The 23,269-nt window shown below is 44.0% G+C and overlaps 1 long non-coding RNA gene across 1 annotated transcript; it reads right to left on the bottom strand.

Annotated features, from left to right (window-relative positions):
* Positions 1 to 14,706: 14,706 nt before the first annotated feature.
* Positions 14,707 to 19,824, bottom strand: LOC309524424. The gene is made up of 2 exons (XR_014215910.1): positions 19,762 to 19,824; positions 14,707 to 14,972 (listed from the first exon to the last, which is right to left on the bottom strand). It is a non-coding gene; the product is annotated as an uncharacterized lncRNA (long non-coding RNA).
* Positions 19,825 to 23,269: the final 3,445 nt, after the last annotated feature.

The raw sequence follows: 23,269 nt of genomic DNA, 5'->3' as shown, positions 1-23,269 counted from the left end.
GGGAAAGATTCTAATGCTTAGGCCTGGTGATGGCACAGAAGGGATGCCATCAACCCTGAACATCCCCTGCAAAATATTTTGTGCAGTTCCAGTACATTTTCATCAAGTTTGGGTAAGGGGTTTCTGACTGCAGTAAGTTGTTGTTTGCATTGTGTAGGTTGATCTACACGTGGGGTATGTGCAACAAGCCCTCACAGCAGTGGCAGAGCATTTCTCGCTTGCACCCAGCATGGGCAAGTGCGTACACAAGGGCACACACAAGGCACACCATGGGGGCAGGGGGGGTGAACGGCCAGAGCTACCCCTGCCCACTGCTCCAAAGTGGGTTGCATGCCCCTGGCACCCTCCAAGTGGGGGGGGGGGTGGCTGAGAAGGATGCAGCAGCTCATGGCACCCTCCCTGCAAGCAAGGGCCAGGATGCATGCCTATTGCATCCTTCTCAGCCGCTCTCCAGCTGAAGAGCAGTGAGAAGGAGGCCACAGCTCACGATGGGGCAGGGCACCATTATGTGCCCCCCCAATAAACTGTGCCCAGAGCAATGGCCCCTCAAACACACACACACTTGCCTCACACCAATGAATTTAATATTAAAATCTTTCTTTTCCCTAACTCACAACAATAGCCTTCATAAATGTACCACATCATGGACTTTGTGGTCTCAATGATGCATAAATAGTCATTCTTGTGTGCTGTGCTGAAGACCACTCACTGCACCAATTAACAAGATTTTGGCGCATTTCCTGGAATAAAAAATTACTGCAACATAAATATACATTATTAAAATGAATCCAAAGAATTTGCAGTCAAAAGAATAGGGTAGCTCCTAAAAACAAGTCAAGGGCCAGCTGATCCATGCAGATCAGCTGAAGGGTGTTATTTCTGCCTTGTCACTCATCAAATAATTGATATAATGACTAGGAAATGAGTGGTTTTCATCTTCGTTGAGCTGCTGGGCTGGGCAGAGAGGTTTAAGCATCTACCCCCAGTGTTGTATTTACTTTACTCCTCCCTTCCCTCCCTTCTTTTTTACCACTGCTCTCAGAAGTGTTGCTTTTTTTGGAGGGGCGTTGGAAAATATTTGCTTGGAGTGCCAGATCAAACACTAAGACTGGGAGTTGGTCACCCCTTCAGCTGAAGACTGAACAAAGTTTGTCCAACGTTTTGTGACTTTGAAGCTTTCCTATCAATTTGAAATAGGTATGGGCTGGTTGTGACAACGCAGTAATGCAAGAACTGGCACATCCTAGAGCTTAGCACCAGGGCTAAGCTTTTGGCATTGACCAACACTTTCCTAACCTTAGCCCAGATGGGGAACCTAAAGCCAGGGGCCTAAAGCCTTATAGCCCCCCAGGTTTGTCTATCTGGTCATACACCTACTCTCACTGGACTCTCACTGGACTACACCTACAAGCCAAGGATACCTCTTATCAGCCCTGCTCTGTGCCCTCTTTTGAGTGCTTTTGCCTAGCTGAAATGTGTCCTTCAACTGGATGCCTTTTGCTTGCCTGTGTGCAGGATGGGAAGATGTATAGATGTACACATCAACACATGTAAAGTAAGGAATTACTGGGTGAGATCATATGGTCAGAAATATTCAAAGCGGAGGGAGTCCATGGCAGATTAGAGTTTCTTAAAGCCCCTACATTTGTGTGTCTTGCGCCTGTGGTCCTACCTACTGTTGGAATGTGGCTCCTATGGGGTTCCTTGTGTAGGAATGTGGTCCTCGGGCTGAAAAAAAAGGACTCTGTCCACCCCTGGCTTAAAATCAAATAAAACTTCTCCATCTGGATCTACCAGCACAGCCCTATTCTATCACTCTGACCTTCTACCTGTTGGTGGTGACCAGGGGCATAGCTAGCTGCTCTGACACCTGGTGCGGTGGGGGCGGGGCGATCAACCCATGGGGGTGCCACAGTGATCCGTTTGGGGCAGCGTAAGGCCTGAGCCACTGCATCACTCCCAGGAGAGATTAGTGCCCCAGGCGCACTGCAGGCCAGGCCCCGCAATAAGTGCCGCTCCCCCCCCCACAGGTATGCCATTTTGTCACACACACCCCGAAGGATGACATATGGGGCAGCCCACCCCCCTTCCTATGCCCCTGGTGGTGTCTTCCTGCCTTTTCTTCCTGTAGCCAAAATGGTCTCCTTAATCCCCATCAGAAGCCGCTCCTGACAAATGCTCCAGATTAATTCTTCTCTTTCCCACTCCCTTTTTCAGAAACTTTTAATTAGGACCTGATACTGTGCCATTATTAGTATTTGTTATTAAGTGTTAATATCTTGTTCGCTTTCTGGCTCTAATGCGCCCATGCTCCATCTCCCTTCTTTCCCCTCTTCCTGGGCTTTGTTTTAATTGTTATATTTTTTCATCAGTGATCAGCCGAGCTTCCCTAATGATCTCAACTCATTTAAAGGGGTTTATAACTCCAATACAGAACTCCAATAAAAAAGAAGCAACAGTCTTGCTGGGGATCCCCTAAGGGGATTCAGCATCTACAAAGACAATAAACTAATTTACTACTTGCTGGCTTTTCTTATCCCTTCCCCACCTCCTACGGCCTATTATATTATTTTGTGCAAAAATCCAAATCCTACTAGAAAGGGGTGCAGAAGACCCACAAACTTTATTGCCTACTCTGTGCCATGAAGATCAAGATGAAATCTGAAGCCTGATTCTTTATTATAGGAGGCCATATCCACAAAGAGAAACCACATTCAGATATGAATCATAGCTCAGTGGGATGGACTGGGTCTTATACACAGAGGGCTGTATCCAATTCAGGGCTAAGATAAAATCGCTTGGTTTGCTGACAACATGTTTAATGCCAGTGGAAGGCTGTTGCAGGTTGGTGGTAACTTTGGGCTCATCCACAGCCACCTTTGACCCTGCTCTTTCCAGGCACAGATTCATATTTTAAGGCTTCTTGTATGAGCGCTCTTTTTTTTCCTGCAGAGCTTTCACCATGAAAATCCACCCTTTAAAGCTGGTTTGCCAGAAGCAGCGTAGTCAGGCTGGCCACATGACCTGGAGGCTGTCTGCAGACAAACGACGGCTCCCTCGGCCAGTAAAGCGAGATGAGCACCGCAACCCCAGAGTTGGTCACGACTGGACCTAACAGTTAGGGGTCCCTTTACTTTTTTTTAAAGCTGAAGCACAACAGATGGATGAGCCTGTTGTTGTGCAATATATGACACAATCTGGTGTGCAAGAGTTTCCTCTAGGTAGGCTATTGCATCAGATTCCCCTACTGTGCAACATTTAAGCTGACCCTTCGGCTAGTGCAACAGCCCTTGTATCAGCAGACACAGAAAGTTGCATACAGCCCAGAACATCCTGGGTGTCTTCCCTGGCATAGGCGCCAACTCCCTGGGGCCCTGGGTGCCACCTCCCTGATGGGGGGATCAAAGCTTCAGAGAAGGGCATTCAGGATAGAGCTAAGCAGCTGGGGTGGGATAGGGACCGGCATGTTCTAGCTCTGAAACATGTGTAAGCTGCTTGCAATGATGAGGAAACTGGCAACTTTGCAGCTGGAAAAGCAGGTGAGGCAGAGGCTGTTGGAGCGAAGGGATGGAGGAAGCTTGCACTAACATTGCCAGAGTCTCCTTCCCCTGCTCTCCCCATTCCTGGCTCCCAGAAAGCACAGACGAGGACAGACTCCAGTCTGAGCAGTGAAAAAGAAACACCTTCCGTTTGTGCCCTTGAGAGCTTGCTCGTTTTCTGCAAATAGCACCACAAACCAGAAGTTATGGGCAGTTTTATCCAGTCCTGCTTCCCACCTCCAGCCCCCTCTCATAAAGCGCCCAGTCACCCCCATGGTGATAGGGCACATGCAGGCATTTATGTGACATGACATCATGATATCATGTAATGTGGTGCACACGCATGCTGGGCACCCAGATTCTGGGGCTTAAGTCAGCGCCCCTGATCCTTGGCATCTCCAGTCAGAAGGTGATGGGAAATATTTCTGTCCACCTGAGCCTCTGGAACGTCATAGCCACAGTAGACAATTTTGGACTAGAGGTACAGGTAGGCTGAAATGATATAAAGCAGCTTCCTATGCAAGATAAATATAAGAAGCCCCAAAATATCAGAACAGTGCAAGGGATGGTTTGAGCAGTTAATCCCATTCAAACTTATTTATTGATAATAAATATCTATAAAAAAATTGATAACTGGCTTTTTGGTTTCAAACGAATTATCCAATTGTTTCAATGTCTCAAGTGTCTCAGAATCTGAAAAAGCTGCCAGTCCAAACAAATTTATTAGAAGATGTTGTAGCTGCAGATATTGCCACTGGGTTGTACCTGATAGGTGATATTTTTCTCTTGAAGCAGCATACATATAAAATTCATCTTCCTCATCTATCAGTTGGTCCAAAGTCATAGCTGTCAACTTTTCCCTTTTCTTGCAAGGAATCCTATTTGGAATAAGGGAATTTTCCTTTAAAAAAGGGAAACGTTAACAGCTATGTCCAAAGTCAATACCCCTGCCTCCATCCATTTTTTCCATGTTACTATCTTTCACCCAATTTTTTAAAATAGGATCTCCCTACATAGTGAGTTTAGCATGTGAAAATGGATCAGATTTATTTTTATTAAACAATATACTCCATATCCTTCTAACAGACTTGTTTCAAGAGTCACCTGAATTTTCAAGTATTTTGATCCTAATATTCTCCAGCCAACACAATGGCCGACATTGATGACAAACTCCAGCATCGCCTGAGCTCTGTGAATGCAGCTTTCTCCAACTGAAATGCAGAGTGTTTGAGGACTGGGATATTTGCAGGGAAATTGAAATGCTTGATTACAAACCTATTGTACTCCCAACCTTACTGTACACTTGTGGAACATGGACCGCTTATAAACACCATCTCCAACTCCTTGAATGATTCCACAATGGTGTCTCTGAAAAATTCTACAAATCATTTGGGAAGACAGGTGAACTAACACCTGTGTACTGGAAGAAGCAAAGATCATCAATGTCAAAGCAAAAATTCTTCAACATCAAATTCGTTGGACTGGTCATGTTTGGATGTCTGGTTATGGTCTTCCAAAGTAACTACTCTATTCCAAACTTAAAAATGGAAAACACAATGCTGGTGGTCAACAAAAGAGGTTTAAAGACTCTCTCAAGGCAAATCTAAGAAAAATGTTGGTTAAACGTCAGCAACTGGGAAACTCTGGCCTGTGAGCACTCCAGTTGGAGAACAGCCTTTACCAAAGGTGTTATGGACTTTGAAGACGCTATAACTCAGGACAAAAGGGAGAAACATGCTAAGAGGAAGGCATGTTTGGCAAACCCTCACTGTGATCAACTCCCACCCAGAAACCTATGTCCTCACTGTGGAACATGTGGATCCAGAATCATAGCTGTCAACTTACAGATTTGAAAATAAGGGACCAGCAGCCTCAAAAATAAGGGATCAGAAGCCAAAATAAGGGATTTTGCGGGCACAGGTATGTTAAACTTCTGAGCCCCTCTGAGCCAAAGGCAGAAAGCCCAGCCAGCAGCCAAACGAAGCCTCAAGGAAAACCACCATCACCTCTCCGCTGGGAAGCACGGAGCAAAGGTGAGTCCCCAGGCAACGCAGCTGATTTGATCAGCACAAGGCATGCAAGCTCCATGCCTTGGAGAGCCAGTGTGGGGTAGTGGTTAAGAGTGGTGGACTCGTAATCTGGGGAACCGGGTTCACGTCTCCGCTCCTCCACATGCAATTGCTGGGTGACCTTGGGCTAGTCACACTTCTCTGAAGTCTCTCAGCCCCACTCACCTCACAGAGTGTTTGTTGTGGGGGAGGAAGGGAAAGGAGAATGTTAGCCACTTTGAGACTCCTTCGGGTAGTGATAAAGCGGGATATCAAATCCAAACTCTTCTCCCCCCCCCCCAGTCGTTCTTAGACTTCTTACTGGGTGAGCAACGCAGCCAAGCAGCACAGTTGGAGCCTCCCTCCTCCCTGGCCAGCAGGGAGGGAGGGAGAGGAGCTGCTTCCTTTGAAACCCAGGAAATTTAAGGGACATCATCAATAAGGGACAGCAGCTGGACATGGCGCTGGGATAAGGGACTGTCCTGCCAAATAAGGGACGCTTGACAGATATGTCCAGAATTGGCATCCCCTGTCACTTATGGACTCACTGTTAAGACTGTGTTCATGGAAAACAATCTTACTCGGCTACAAATGATCACCAAAGAAGAAGAAGAAAAGTGTATTCTAAAGTTGCTCAGGTCAGGAAGTTATGACCAATCACAGGTTTCAAATATTTGATACTTAACAATAAGTAGGCATGATGGTATATTTCTAAATCTGGAATTCCAAATTTCATTAATTTGCAATTGCATTTTCTGCAATGATATTCTGGGTGTTATTGAACCCAAAGACATTTCCTAAACAAAGAGTTTATCTCTGGGAAATATGATAGTGGCTATCAAACCTTGAGATTCACAGGATTCTGTATTTTTCAATATTATCTAGAATCTGTGAGCTGTCATCAACACCAAATAGCAATTTGATGCTTTCTTGGTTACTGTTTCAGGCATTTTGTAGCAGAGTTGAAATCCCCATGATTCATATTATGTTCCCCTTTGTGAAAAGCCTCCTCTAATTGAGCAGACGGTGACCAATTTTGGGTGTGAGAAACTGCTCGGAGGAAATTAATTACCTGCTGGGCAAAATCTATTTCCGTTGGCATAAGTACAAGTTGTGTTCTTGAGTGATGACCCAGCAGCGTATCAGAGGGCAGAGCTATAATTCACCTTGAGAGTCATTGTACAAAGAATATAGGGTAGCTATAATATGCTCACTCAGGACTAGCAACTGGGACACGTTGAAAAAGGCAATGAACTGGAAGTGATTTCCTTGTGAGTATTTGTAGAATTTGGGAGTGATTGCTTTTTGGCTTTCTTTAGTTTAGAACAGGGGTGAGGAATCGCAGACCCAGCGGCCAAATGCAGCCCCTTCAGACACTCTATCTTACCTTCATGACTCTAATCACGCCACACCCTTTTCCCATAAACACCCTTCTCAAATGTGTTCGTGAACTCTGATATTGCTTCTTGCTTGCTTGGGTGGCAGATAGAGAAGGATGTTAGGGAGAAGGATGTGTGAGTGTGTGTATAACCTAGCTGACTGTACAAAGATAATAATCACATTTATTGCTCTACTCACCCACATTTGCATCTGGCCCTGCCCGCCACTGGCATGTGGCCCCTGGATGATTGTCCAGAAGGGTAGGTGGCACTCTGGCTTGAAAATGTTTCCCACTCAGGACTTAGGAAAGGACCTGGTTCCACCCTCCCAACCTGATAATTGGATCTGACTGGACAGCAAAGACTATAACAGGGTTTATTGCTTAAGCCATACTTTGAGCAAAAAGCATACTGGTTAAAATGGATCTCTCAACACACCCAATTCACTATAACGAGGAATCTAAATACAGCTATTTCCCCCCTTTCCACAGAACAGAAGTGGATGAAATATGCAGGCACAGCGGTTTCTCCAGAGTGGATTTAAAACAGCCAAATTGTAGGTAGATTTACCCAAGGTTGTATTTTGTTTTGTTTTGGCGCAGGACATTTTAAAACTTCTACCATTATTATTGTAATTTATATTATTGTACTAGTAGTGGTAGTAAAACAAAACAAAGGGAATGTCTACAATCTTCACTTTCTTTGAGAAATGGATGAAATTTGCAGGCATGGCTGCCCCTAATGAGGGGAATGATTGTTGTAGTGCCATAAGAATAATAGGAAAAGGGAGTTGAAAAGGGCATGAATCCCCAGTAAACCCTGGGGAGGGGAAGATGCCACCCTTCCCCACCCAGGTACCTGTTACCTTAAGGATCATTGGTGTGGGTGGGCTTCTGCTCCTGCAACAGACTTCTTCCTGGGAGAGAGAGATCTCTCATTTGGCTTGCATTGGGGAAGGCTAGTGGTAAGAGGAAATAATTCCTTGTTCTTAATAAATACTGAGGTAGGAGAAATGTTATCTTCCCCACAAATTATTCTGTTACCTCAAGAATAATGGGTGAGCAATGGGCTTCTGCCACCCCTCGTGGATTTTGGGAGATACAATAGGCTTACATGTGGAAAGGCACAGATCCAGATGAAAAATAACACAGTATTTAGTCCCGCTCCCAAATCACTGTAATTGGAGTGCCCTGGGAAAACAATATATTGCTGGTCAAAATGAAAGAATCCCCCAGCTCTCTGTTCTCTTTCATCTTGATTTCTGGGTGTTCCCACAGTCAGCTTGATTTTATTTCGCAGGGACAGGTTGTCTGTTTTCTGAATGGACTAGACTGACATGGAAGCTTAATTTGTGTCTGATCTGACTTAAGCCTTCTTGTTAATAATGCAGTCTGACTCAGATCTCCCCTACATCACCATGATTCATCTCATAATTTGGGCTATACATGGAGCTGATGCACCCCCCTCATGTTCTGGTATTGGTCTATTGGATGAGGTCACCAGGTCTAATTCAGGTGAAACTTCATTTGTTTTCAACCTTAAGAACTGGCTATCTATCTTACCCTATCTTCACACTTCATATTACGTTAGGTTATGGTGGGATTATTTGGCTATCCCTTGGATTTCTGATGACAAGTTACTTGCCCATCACAATCCATCCCTCAACTGAGGACCAGTCAATTCAGTGACATGATCTGAAGGCATTAAAAGCAGTTCCTGAATGAGATATGTGCTGGAGACCTGTGTGGGCCAACTAGAGTTCCATTGAAGGGTGGGGGGGGAGTACAAATATAATGATTGATTTGATTTTTAGTTCCTCTCTTGAGTCTGCAGTGAAACCAGATTAGCATCACCGGCAAACAGCAGGGAATCATTGCATAAGTCCATGAAAATGACTGGAAGCTGTGAGGCAGCAGTGCATAGCACAGTGTTCCCCAGCAAATCCAGATCTAAACAATGACTACTGTATGTCGGTATCCTGCTCCTGGGCTTGGAGCCAGCCCTCCAGTTGCTCAGATGTTGCTGTTTGCTATGGTTACATTATGTTGTGGGATTTATAATTCATGTGATCGGTCAATTAAATGGGGGAGGGTGCAGCAAAATCCTTCAAAAGGGCCATCTCTCAAATTTTATTCCCATTTCCAGCTTCTGAGTGTGTGCCAACTACAGCCTTGGGGTACCTAGTCTGGGGCATGCTTGCCATATGGGCCCCAAATTGACATATACATTCACAAAGTATTTCAGTTTAGTATTGGAAAGATGTGCATGCTTTATAGAACTGCAGTCTCATCCACTATTTGGAACTATCCATCGGGCCCTGAAATGTGGATCATGTGTGCAACAGAGGCAGCAAAATGTATCCTTTTTATGTTGATGGACTCCAGTTTCCATCAACCTCAACCAGTACAGCCAATGGTAAAGGATAATAGGAGCTGCAGTCCTGAATTAAGGATCTGCACTCTTCACCCTGAATATGTATCAACATCAGCAGAAAAAGGAGACATATAAAGATATTGGCTCTTTTTTGTGAGAATTAAACTTAATAGTAATTCTAAACAGCATTTTATTGTACATTGGGTTTTTTTATTTCATGTCCATCCACTCGTTCATTTTAGTTGCCCTTTTCTGAATCTTTTTAAACCTGACATATTTTTTTTGAGGTAAGATAAATATAGATAAGATAGGTAAGATAAATATTTGTTCCTAATTGAAAATTTACTATTAAAACCCTTAGAGGATGAATGGAATATGAATTCCAGAGGAAGGAAACTCAGCCTGCAAAACAATCAAAATTCAACTGCCAGAAAATTCATATTTCAAGCTTCACCTCCCCAAATTTCAGTGGCATCTAGGGGTGTACAAATCTGTTTCAGATTTTCTACATTTCTCTTTTTTTTCATGCTTCAAGGTTCAGTTTGCCCCATTTTACATTAACAAATTCATTTTCTTTTTAAAATAATCTGCACAGAAGTCAGTACACCTTCTGCACATTTTAAAAAACATGATTATTAATTTATAAATCACCTTCATATTTGTCAAGGTTATTTACAAGCATACAATAAAAACAGCTAAAATAGCTGATGATCCTAATATATGTCCTTTTGTATGCAATTTGGACAAATATATACATGCCTGCAAACATATTTCTCTAATGTGATGGAGCTATGTACATTCTGTTCATTAACATTTGCATTTTTCACATACCTTTTGGTTGAAGACCTACATCACACATTTTGGAGATGAGTGAACTTTAGTTCACTTTATTGGTTCAGGAAGCACAATTTGGGAAGATTTGCATGAAAAATGTGACCTGAATGAATGACTCCTCCATATCAAAATAAAAAAATTTCTTCCTGTAGCACCTTAAAGACCAACTAAGTTAGTTCTTGGTATAAGCTTTCGTGTGCATGTACCAAGAACTAACTTAGTTGGTCTTTAAGGTGCTACAGGAAGAAATTTTTTTATTTTGACTATGGCAGACCAACACGGCTACCCATCTGTAACTAACTCCTCCATATCAATATCTCTCCACAGCAAGGGACTAGGGATTTTTGCTCAAGCAACCAAGTTTCACTTATTTCTTTCAAGTGCTCCTTTTCACAGGAGAGGCCAGATCAGGAGTAGGCTGCCTGTAACATTTTCAAGCTTTTGAGACTCCGCATGGCGGCATTGCGCTGGAATTTCTGTCGTTTCTTTTCTCCACATTCAGCTGTCAGGGACAAACTGCTTGCATTTAAATGAGACAAGAAAAGCACCTCTTGCAAATAGGGCCATTTCATTTACCCATTATGAATGTTCCCCCCTCCCCACCTCCACTGATACCTCTTCACAAGGCCTGCTACACAAGCGAGAATGAATAGGCAAGTAAAACAGCAGAGACGCTAACTGTAACAGGGAGGAACTGGAAATAAGGTGATGGAAATTTCACGAAGAACGAAATGAAATAATATGTAATTTCCCTGATCATAAAGGGTCTAACTGCTCTCATTATGAGCACATCAGAGAAGTCAAGGGAAAATAATGTCATTACATGTGAAGAAATGTGTAGTACTTTTACATATTGTTACATGCCACCCCCGTCTCCAAGCAGTGCAAGATTCCAGGGGCAACAAGTATGCTTACCAGGGTCTGTGTTTACTTTTGGACAATGAGGCACAGTGGAGACTGTGGTGTCCTTGTGATATACAGTTTATTTGCACATATATACAACCTGAGCCTAGGATGGAGAGGTTTTGCAGGATCACTTTCCAAGAGGTTTGTATTCCACTCTGCACTGCAGCCTTGCAATCCCACCAGCAAAAAGCCCTATTTTTCTCCTGTCAGTTTGCATCACACTGTTTCCCCCTAAGCATTAATTGTCTCTGCCTTTTCTAACTCCTGGAAAGGCCCCACCCGTTTGATGCACTAATGGCCAATACCTCAAAAGAAATTAGGGTGACTCCATTACCTTTAAACTGATGTTGATTTACCAGGATTAAGAAGTGCCTAACAGACAACTTAGGAAATTTGCCCAACATAATTAGCTTTCCCACATGCTAATTAAATTATTAGGAGCATCTAGTACATGGGTCAAATGCACAAATGGATAGCTTGGTAGAACATGAGACTCGTAATCACACGGTTGTGAGTTCGAGCCTCATGTTGGGCAAAAAGATTTCTGCATTGCATGGGGTGAACTAGATGAGCTTCATGAACCTGTCCAATTCTACAGCTCTATGATTCTACCTTAAGACAAACAGGCCTGACATCCAATTTTAACAGACAAGTGCTAATTAAATGCTAGTGTTTACTGAGCCCAGACATTTAGCACCCACAAACCTATAACAATATATATATTTGTGTGTGTGTGTGTGTGTGTTGAGTATTCAATGATGGGAAGCCTTTTCGAGTGCAAAGTCTATGTTCCTTCCCGGGGTGTGTGTAACAGTGGTGGGTGATATCAGAGGCAAAGTGGGGAAAACTTCAGCTGGGATAGAGAACTGGAACCTTACCTCCCCTAGGCCCACAAGCCAACATTGACAGGTGAGTGTGGTTGCTCACTTGTCAATCACCTGGCACACTTATGATGTCAAGTGACAATTTCAATTGGGATCAATCTTTGCACCAACCAGCTGTTTGGCACTGAGAGTGAACCTTGTCAACTGCACTAGGTAATTCAGACCATTCCAGTGAGCCCTGCTCGCTGCACTGTCAGCAAGCCCTGCTTGTCCCAGAACAATCCAGAGCAGGCTTTAATTTCCTGATTGTTCTTTTTCAGTACCTGTCCCACAGCAGCTAAGCCTAAGGATATTGAAACCATGAACTTGAAAAACTTCCAGTTGCCTGTAGATAAAAGTGTGTGTGTGTGGGGGGGGGTAAATCTAGAACTTTAACATAATTCTAAGCCAGAGAGAGAGTGAGAGAGAAAGATGGAAAAGAATGAATGAAAGAGTGAAATAAATAGTAGGTTGTTCTCTGTATTCTTTAGCGGAATAACCTAAAGGAGGTTTAAACAGCTTAGCATCAGTGGATGTCAGGAGTCCAGGTTCCCACTTGATAACACAGTAAGCATAGTAAATAAAAAAGGATGATTTATTGTCAAAACAAACAGATAGCTTTGGACGGTTCTAACACAGCCTCCAACATCATCAATCAAGATGACCCTTCTGAAGACTTCTTCCAGTTTCTACAGAAGACAGAGAACTTCCATGTCTTACGTCTCTTGCCTTGTTTCCGGTCTAACAGCCTTCCCCTTAGCTGATTCTGAGGAGGGATTGGATCAGCTCCTTACTCCTCCCTTTCTGACAAACTACTTCTGTTTCTGAAGAAGTGTATCTGAAGAAGTGTGCATGCACACGAAAGCTCATACCAAGAACTAACTTAGTTGGTCTTTAAGGTGCTACTGGAAGGAATTTTTTTATTTTGACTATGGCAGACCAACACGGCTACCTATCTGTAACTACTTCTGTTTCTGTTCGTGCCGGTTTGAACTTCCCGAGAACTTTGGCTGGGTTCCAACCCACTCTCAGCTGTTCCCTTATCTCCCAGCATTTCAAGGGGTGGGGGAGTTGGCACTAGCTGCTGTTCATCCTGCATCAAAGTTAACTCTCACCTGTTCCCGGCTGCTTTCTTCCATTGGCTGCAAACCTTCCCTGGGAGCTGGCTGCAAACCTTCACTGGGAGCTGGCTCATTCCTGACACTGGAGGAGATGGTTTAAGCTGCTACTGGGACTAAGGGATAGTTATGGTTAATTTGATTCCCAGAGGCCAAGTCCTTGTTAGAAACAAGCAAAACTAGGTGGTGCAATATACTCACTATTTCTCTTAGCAGGGAGTCAATATTGTGTGTCCTAGTGGCCACCCAACAAAAGTATTTTGCCAGAAGATTTACAGAGCACATATCTGAGGAGATAGGCTCAATGAGTGGTAATCTTATTCTGTGGTGAAAAGCAACTTCAATCTTAAACATTGGCTCATTGTTAGCAGCAAGTAATGAAACTATAGATGTCATTGGGGCAATAAAGACCAGTTCATTCTTCTGGACTGTTTTGAGAGACAAAAAATAATCAACTTGACTTTGTTCAGAGTGGTTCAGAAGGTAAATCAATTAAAGAGCTGGGTCTTTTTCTACCTCTCATGTGCTGGACTCAGTAAGGTCATAACACCTATATAGGCTGCCAAACATGCCATGTACAAGCTTCTTCTCCAGTCATGGGATTGCTGTCAGCCATGCTCCCCAAACGTGCCACTAATTGCATCATTACTGCTCTGCTCCAGATTGCTAACAGATGCTCTTGATAAACTTCAAAGCCAATGAAGTGTTTAAGGAAATGAAGCAAAGATATTTAAAGGGGTGTGGTTGCTTGCAGTGATCTGAAATACTTGACAAAGTCCTTGAAATGGCCCTGTGGTTGTGAGATAAAGGTTGATGAAGCCACAGTACAGGAAAGTAGGAAGTTGTGCAATAAAACTGAAAAGTCACCACCCCCACTTTCATAGAACCACTCCTCTCCCATGAAAAGGGCCCATTTTGGAAATTTTTGAAGTGGGGAAAAATGTTCCTTGTGGGTTTAGAAGCCAGAATTATGGGACATCTTTGGGAAAAGAAAAGGCTAAGGAGTAAACACTACACCCTACACAAATCTGGAATGCCAAAGGCACTTGCATGGCATCTTGCACCTCTTCTTCCAGCAACTCCTGCAGCCAGTAGCAGAACAACATGCTGCAGTCCCCGGGGTGGAGAACAGATGTGTGTGGCTGGCTGGCGTGAGTCCTGAGGGGCGGGGTGGGTCGCCCGAGGGGATGCAGTCCACGGCTTGGGGTTACGCATCCCAGGGGGGCGGCCACAATAGCACCCTCCCCCCTAAAGGTACCCGGTGTGGCGCGCTCCCCCGCCCCCCCTTCGTATGCCAGTGCCTGCAGCCAAGTTGGTGCCAAATGTACTGCTTTCTTTTCCTTTTGACAACATCAGTAAGGCCAAGAGGAGGACTTTGTTGTCTGGGCAGCCCAGGACCTCCAAACACGCTGCCTAGGACAGCAGTTGTGAGTTATAAGCTCAACCTGATTGGTGTAAAGTCCCTACAGCTACAGCAGGTGTTGTAAGTTTGAATTTGACTTCACCCTCAAAGGCGCACTCTTCTATTGTCTCCTGAGACAGACAGATGTCAACAATAAGGCACAGCAGATCTCCTCATTGAGAATGGCTCAATGAGAGCAAATGCTATGTTACTGTTCCAGAATGAAAGACTATTAAACCAGATGGACCCTTCAATGTTTTCATTCATTGTAGAAAAAAAGGAGATTCCTAGTGAACAATGGGAATGTTTCCACATGCTCAACATGGTAGACTTTCTCAGACTGTGTGGCAGCCACAGCTTTCAGGCCCTCTGTATGGGGTTGTCACCCCACCCCACATTGCAAGAAGGCCATAGCAATGTGAGTAGTCTTGGCTATTTCTCTCCCATTCTGCATCCTGTTTCTCACCATTGCTGCAAACCCCAATTCTGAGTCAGACAGCAACTTCACGGCTGAAAAGCAAATGACAGTGCTATTAGCTATCCAGTAGAGAAAAGAGATTAGGTGTGGAGTGCCCCCCTCCTTTTTCTGCACTCAGAATGGCTTGGAGGCCAAGGAGAAAATGGATCAACCAAGATGCGGGGGGGGGGCATGTGGTTGAGGACAGAAAGGCAATGTGTAATGGAATGGAAAGAAAAAGAGGTGAGAAAATGAAATGGAAAAATAGAGATGTACGGCACAGGAGAATTTCACTGAAATGAGGTTCTCATCAAATCCACTATGGGCTTAAAATGGGGTGGGGGGTTCCCTACTGAAATCATAACAGGATTCTGTGATGCTGCTATGTTTGAGTGCCTATTTCTCCTCCTGTCTTTACTCCTCTTCCGGATTAGATTACCCTTTGTGAAAGTCCCCCAAAGTTTTGATTGCTTCCTTTAATGGAGGAAATCAGATTCATACATATATTCTCTGACCCAAAGTTGTTGCTGTTGTTTTGTTTTTTTTAAAAAGAAAAGTCAAGTAAGAAAATTTACAGCATGGCAAGCACCATGCTAACAACCCAGAAACTTCAATCCTTGTGATTCCAGAGGCACAGCCAAGTTCGGCTCCCCATCTGTAAAGATAATAGGTGCTGCAGCACCTTTGAGATTAACCAGCACATGCTTTTTATAGGCAACAGCTCACTCGAGATAGTGGCAGTGAAGCCAAGTTCTCAAGGTGAGAATTAAAGAGGAGGAAGTGTAGGGGGTGCCATTCCAAAGGAGAAGTGCCCAAGCTTGCCTCTACAGGCTTCTATGAAAAACTGTACATCTTTTGAATGAATTACTGCAATGGGTGGGAATTCGCACAGTTAATTGTCAACTTATTTATTTGGAGGTGGGGTGGGTTAGGTAAATTTTCCTAAACCAGATGGTGTAAGATAGCATCCTTGTTGTTTGGAGGATTTTTTATGGAGGGAAAGTAGCAATTTAAAATGGAAGGTATGTGGATCAATGACAAATCATCTTTGTTGTAGGAAGAAGGTCCCAAGATCAGTCCCCAAGCATCTCCAAGTAGGTCTGGGAAAGTAGCATTTGGGACTTTTTAGTTTACAGAAAAGACGAGTTAGAGGGGGCATGGTAAGGGGGGAGAGGCTACATGAAAGTTTTTCTCCCTCTCTCGTAACACAGGAACTCAGGGACACTCAGTGAAGCTGAATGCTGGCAGACAGCTTCTTCTGTCCCTGCATTCCTATGTGCTCTACATGGAACAGCACTTGGAGGAATCTCTTTAGCCCTGGAAATTATAGAGCCTAAACTTTGCAAAAAGCAAACATTAGGTTCCCCCAACATTGCTTGAAAGCAGCTTTCTCTTCCCCTCTGCTCACAACACAGTCTCAAAAGACCATTTGAATCATAGCATCTGTTCGTTCTCCTGCCCCTTGGCCTTCTTTCCACAAATTGCCTCTCTCATAATACTATAATCCACTGGGGCCATTCAAAGAAGCTGCGTGTTGCTAGATTCAGGACAAACAAAGGGAAGCCCTTCACATATCTGAACTGTGGAACCTGCTCCCACAGGAGGCAATGATGACCACCAAGGTGGATGGCTTTAAAAGAGTATTGGACAGATTCATGGAGGAGAAGTCCAACAATGGCCAATAATGATGACTCTGATTTGCCTCCAGGGTCAGAGTCAGCAATGTTTCTGTATATCAGTTTCTCTAACCCACAAGAAGGAAGAGTGACGTTGCACTCAGGTCCTGCTTGTAGGTGGTCACTGTGAGAACAGTCTGTTTGACTAGCTTGGCCATTGTCTCATCCACCATGTTGTTCTTATGTCCTCCGTTTGGAACTCTGGAAGCTGCTGCTGGTTATCTGACTCAGCTCCCTGTCTTTGTGTAGTCTACTTGTACTGGAAAAAATGATATTCCCTGTCTTCCGTTCTTTTCTCTTCTTTTCGTTTCCCTAAATCGTTTCTTCTATTTCCACCCCAAGCTTCATGCAGGATGCTTGATAACTGTGATTTCTGTTTGCTGCCTGGCTGAGGTCATGGAACGTTCTTCATTTTCTGTCCTATTGCAAAAACAGCCTCTGCATACAAGAAGCTCCATTAGTAAATATTGATGCACGACAGGTTTTGGGTGTGCATAGATTACCCGGATGTGTCAAGCCACAGGAATGACAGATAGCCCACTGAGTTGTGAGATCTCATGTTAATGCAAGGAAGAAAAGTCAGTGGATGCAACTGGGGCAAGGGGGTGGAATATATGATGGCAGGTCCCATCACCAAATCCTAAGTCACCAAACTGGAAAAGAAAGCAAGGTGGAGATTCTCCACTTGAATATATCAAGGGTCTTTCTAGCATGTAGACTGAGAGGGAAGAAGCAGGAAGAGAGGGAGAACACCAGCCCAAGGTCACTCAGACCTGATATCGGTAGAGTCTGCCCTGCCAACTTGAATCTGCTTTCAGCTGGTCTCCACATCTGTCTACCTTCTAGGGTTGCCACCTGTCCTGTACAATATAGGATTGTCCAGTACAGTATTCCAATTTAAAATGCTAGTCCCATATTGATACAGTTTTGTCCTGTATTTCAGGTCTTCTCTCTCCCTCTCTGCCAAGTTAGGGAACCTCTCCAAATACATGTGTTTGAAAGGGTATGTGAAAGGTCATGTATTTAAGCTCTAGGTAGCCAAGCACAGACAGATTTACAAGTGTGTGTGTGAGAGAGAGAGAGGGGCGGGTTGCAGTAGATTGTAATGGGTTGCTTTGAAGTCACTTCAGCACCAGATGAAAAAATAAATTGCCACTCAACCACATGGCCTGGCCTGGTCCTTGTTTTACCAGAACAAAGGTGGCAACCCTATTTACAACCCTTTCCAGTAAGTGTCACGGCTTGTCACTTTTCTCCTTCTTAGACTCCGCATGACCTTTGTAGAATACATCGCCGGGGTGGCTGGCTGGGTGGGACTAAACCAGAATTAGTTGGCTGTGCCTGTCTTTGGCTCTCAGTCCATCTCTTGTTGTATGTCCTTGCCTTCTGCCCAACCAGTCTGAATGGGCACCAGGAACCACTGACTGATACAATGGGACTGTAATTCACATGTCTATCCCATTTGTGTATGCAGCATAAAGCGGGGGTCTTAACATATTGTTCCCAGAGTTGGCAAAGAAGAGGAGGAGGAGGAGGGAATGAGAATAGTAATACAAGTGTATGAAGAAAAGACAAATGAAAAAGCCGGTTACCAAAGTGCCCTGACTGATCTCTGCTTCATAATTGAAAGATTGGGGTATTAAAGGGACACAGTAGGCCTGTAGGAATGGCAAGATCATTTGTGCAAATGGTAATTTCATATCCATAAGCCTAATGTGCTTGGACCTGACATGACTTATAGTAAATTTCTCCTCCCAGGGGGCTTCATGCCAGTTTGATGCAATGCTTGGAAATCAGAGAGTAGTGGAGTAGCTCGAGATGTTTCTGTTCACTCTTTCCGTCATTCTCTCTGCTGATGGGCGAAAACCCCGGTCTGATTACGACAGATTTGAAGGAATTAAATGGAAGAGCCATGCAGTAGAGAGAGGGAGGGAGGAGAGAACCATTTCAGTTCCAGGAAAAGCTTTTTTGCTTGCTGCTACTTACCACCGAACATCACAAATCTTCTTGGTAAATAAAGACATGTTGCTTCATCTCAACACGTGCCTGTTGCTGAAGTGCTAATCCCCTGGAAAGTATGTTCCCAATATTCTTCATGCATAGGAATGTGTGTGTGGGGGGGGGATTTGATTCAGATTGTATTTATAGGTGTACCTACATACTTTGCAGTTTCTGGAGCAATGCAAGACCTGAAACTCAGCCAACCCTCCAAATTTGCCATGCAGTTTTCCGGCCAAATAATGTGTGTACAGTGGTACCTCGGGTTACAGATGCTTCAGGTTACAGACGCTTCAGGTTACAGACTCTGCTAACCCAGAAATAGTACCTCAGGTTAAGAACTTTGCTTCAGGATGAGAACAGAAAACACGAGGCAGCAGCAGGAGGCCCCATTAGCTAAAGTGGTACCTCAGGTTAAGAACAGTTCCAGGTTAAGAACAGACCTCCAGAATGAATTAAGTTCTTAACCCGAGGTACCACTGTACACACATTATTTGGCCATATGTGCCAGGGTAAAACCATATGTGCCAGGGTGAAGTGGAGAACTGAACTTAAGGTTGGAAAAACAAGAAACCAAAAGAAACCAACATGGACAGATTGGCCATCACTTCTTCTACCTTATGGATGCACTACTCAGCTTCCTGATCTTTTGAACTTCTAACACAAGCCATTTCAGGGCCTAAAATTACAAGCAGGCAATGTCTAAGACCTGTCAATCCCACCCCCACCCCCAATGTGCAATGGAAAGATTTTGTTTCAGGAGGTATTCTTTCTGAATCTTACTTTGAAAATAACAATAAACAATATTTACTTGGTTAAACTATGGGATCTGTTCCTACAAGAAGTAGTGAAGGCCAATAACATGGATGGCATTAAAAGAGGATTAGACCACCCTGCTCTTCCTCCCAATCATGTCACTCCAGTCTTCATCTCTAAATCTAGCAGTGCAGAAATGGCTCCCCAGATGATAGTCAGCAATGAGTTTACCAGCTGGAGTATTATTTCCCCACAACACCCACACCTTTACTATTCTCTGCCAAGCCTGTCACCTCACGCTTCTGCTGCTAATTAAATGAACTAGAGTCCAAACAGGTTAACAGCTAGGAAACAACCTGCATTTTTCTTTACTTATGTTTCATTCTGCCATACACGTTCCATGCTTAGTTACCTCGCTTCTTTCCACATGATCTACTCCCTCTTCCTTGTTCATCCAGACATTAGAGAAGGATGCCTTCAGAAGGAGGAAAGGGGAGTGAGTACTATTTAGGAATGCTTGAGGAATTCAATTTCTGTGAATTCCAGTGCAATATGACCTTCATCTACACTTCTCGGACTAATGTGCGCATCAGAATATAATTAGTCTTTTGATTTCATACATCTCCAAATTTTGTGATACACTTCTTGATTAAAACTATCCACAAAAGTGCATTTAAAAAGGCATGTTTTTAGGGTTAGAAATTTTTAGAAATGCATACATTGAGATAAACTTTAGGAATATATATTTTGTGATAAAATGTATGTATTTAAATATGATGTTTGTTTAGTTTTTTAAAAAATGCAGATTAATGCAGAAATGGGACAGGATGGAGTTAAGAATGGCAACATGAAACACTGGCACGGGACAGAAATAAACTGATCCATCCATTCCTATGAGTAGGAAGAAGACCCATTCATCCATAGTCTTGTACCAACAAATCATTCCCTCTTCTTATCAGCACTGAAGCTGGGAGTGTTGTTGGTTAGTTTTTAAGCAGCAGCTGGAAAACCATCTGTCATGTATGATCTAGATGAGATTCCTGCATTGCAGGGGGTTGGGGTAGAGGACCCTCAGGGTCCCTTCCAACTCTAAAATTTTAAGATTAAGTGTAGCCAAAACAGCACCACTCAAGCACAAAAAAGAGGCAGTCTTTGGGACAGGGGTAGACCACATGGCTGAGAAAAGTACAAAAATATTTAGGGAAACTTGTTGGGAAACTGTGTACGTGACACAGTGCAGTTAAGGTTTGGCAGGTAGCCAGAAGGTCATGTGAAGGAGTAAGTCTGCCTGGTGATAAAAAAGACATGGAAACAGCTCCCTGATTGGTCAAGCTCTCTCAAGGGAGTGATAATTAATGGCCTACTAACTGGAATGTTCAGTAGTTCAGTGTTCTGAGTTCAGAGGTTCAGAGTTCTGTGTGTCAGTGTAGGAGTTGTGAGTCGTGTATGAGAGAGATAGCAAAAGATCCGTATTCTGTTCCTGTAAATAGTCCACTGTATATAATAAACACCTAACTACAAGTTCCTGGTTCCTGTTTCATCTATCCTGTCTGCAGCCAAGTCGCCAATTGCTTCCGTGTATTCTGCGTGTCCTCTGCTAGGTCTGGCTAAGGTCCTGCAACTAGTCAGAAAGTTGCGAAACACCAATTGGTTTTACCAATAAAACTCACACCATTCCTAGTCTTGACCTTGTTGCAGACACTGAATCATCAAAGACAAACCAGATACTCCATAGCTTGTATACCTTGAGGAATGGATGGAGTCTAGTGGGAACCAGCACCATTAAAAGTTTGCACTTATCTGAATTTTGTGATGCATTTTCCAACCAATGTTTACGAAAATGCAAATATTAGGGGAAGGTGTGCATGAAAATGAAGACATTAGTGAAAATAACATAAAAGTTTATTATATTAAGAGAAATTGTTTGCAAAAAATGTGCACCGTAGTCTTATAAAAAGGTGTTCATTAAAATAAATCAACACTAAAATGCTGATAAGTTTTCATGAGAACTTTTTTAAGAATGCAAATTTCTACAAACTTTGGAGACCTGAATTTAAGCTTGAAAAAAAGAAAAGCTCAGAGAACAGAAATGGGCAGATCCTTCTATCCCTACCTGAAAATCCCATACTGCCTGCAGCTGCAGCTGGGGCATGGTCTAGGAGACTACAGCTTATTAGATGTTGCCTCTTGAGCCTTCTGGTTGCTGAAAACAACACAGGTCTCTGGCTCCTTGTTTTCCCTCCTTGGTGTGGTGTATCTAGCTGAACTCCTTGTGAAGTTGACCTTGAACTGTTTCCTGGATCTTCTTTGGAACTAAATTGATTCCCTGCATTGGAGCTTAGTTTGTTTGGGCTCTGCTGCATGTGAAACCCTGTCTGTGTTGGTGAGTACTCTTGTGAGAGACTTCTAGATTGTTGGAGTGGGGCTCACTGGCACTTACTGGAGCATGACAACTCATAGGTTTTGGTGGGATGGAACCGAAATATCCCAACAGAACTGCCTATTGAGGCCCATGGGGGTGGGTTCAAAAATTGGGAATGGAATAGTGGGACTGGAATTCTAAACAGCAAAACTCCATGTCGCAACCTATTTTAGAACCTATTGCATACTTCAGGATCTGCTCTTGATAGTAAACAACAACATCAAAATAAACCATAATTCGCTCCCTGCACTAAAATCAATCCATTTCAGTTCCCAAACTCTCTTCAAAGCTTCCTTTTTTTAAAAAAATGCTGAGACATTATGATCCACTCAAAGCTCACTGCCTCTTTTTCTAAATCCCCTCTGTCATGGAAAGGAGTAATGGGAGAAGCTATATTTAAGGGTCTTTAGAGGAAAAGGCTCAGCCACTTTAGGAGTACAGTTGTCTGCCAGATAGTGACCTTTCAAATCCTTCACTTCCATTTCACATTCCTCTTTTCAGCACTTCCCAAATTGCTTCTGATTTGGGGACCGGGTTTATGAAATGTGAACAGAAACTTCTTTATGGAGCGGTGAGAGGCAGGCTGAGGCATTCCCAGTGAAGGCTCATTCACTGGGGCAAACGGGGCACTGTACCACCAAATGCGGGATGCGGGTGGTGCTGTGGGTTAAACCACAGAGCCTAGGACTTGCTGATCAGAAGGCCGCGGTTCGAATCCCCGCAATGGGGTGAGCTCCCATTGCTTGGTCCTAGCTCCTGCCAACCTACCAGTTCGAAAGCATGTCAAAGTGCATGTAGATAAATAGGTACCACTCTGGTGGGAAGGTAAACGGCGTTTCCGTGTGCTGCTCTGGTTCACCAGAAGCGGCTTAGTCATGCTGGCCACATGACCCGGAAGCTGGCTCCCTCGGCCAATAAAGCGAGATGAGCGCCGCAACCCCAGAGTCAGCCACGACTGGACCTAATGGTCAGGGGTCCCTTTACCTTTTACCACCAAATGCAATCTCCCCTCAACTGACTCCCACTTCCCTGCTTTCTTACCTACAACCTGTTCAGGAAGTGGGGTGGCACTGCCTGTTAGCATCCACCTCCTGAGTCTCCTGCTACCTGTCATTGCCTCTAGCTCAACCTCTCCCTGGCTTTCTTGATTTTTGTCCTACCAGCCACAGTGGGTGCCAGGCACCAAAGGACACTCCCCAGAAATCCTGGAGAGCCACTGCCTGTCAGTGTAAGCAATAACAGTGTTAGATGGACTGATTGATGTGCCTGGTGTAAGGCAGCTTTGCATCTATCTGTGTTGCATGATTTTCCTGGGCTCTCCCACAGGGCTGCCCATCCATGAGGCAAGGTGAGGCAACCACCTCAGGTGGCAGAATTCACAGGAGCAGCAGATCCAGCCTCCAAGGAATGTATCATCTACCGCTGCCACTGGATTAGAGGATTCCTATCCTCCTCAAGCCATCCTTAACCCACCAAATTATTCTGAGAGATGAACAGA

The sequence above is a fragment of the Podarcis vaucheri genome (assembly GCF_965113315.1).
Source record: "Podarcis vaucheri genome assembly, chromosome: Z".
NCBI classification, from domain to species: Eukaryota; Metazoa; Chordata; class Lepidosauria; order Squamata; family Lacertidae; genus Podarcis; species Podarcis vaucheri.
Note: the sequence above shows the minus strand (reverse complement) of the source record. Positions and strands in the feature narration are given on the sequence as shown.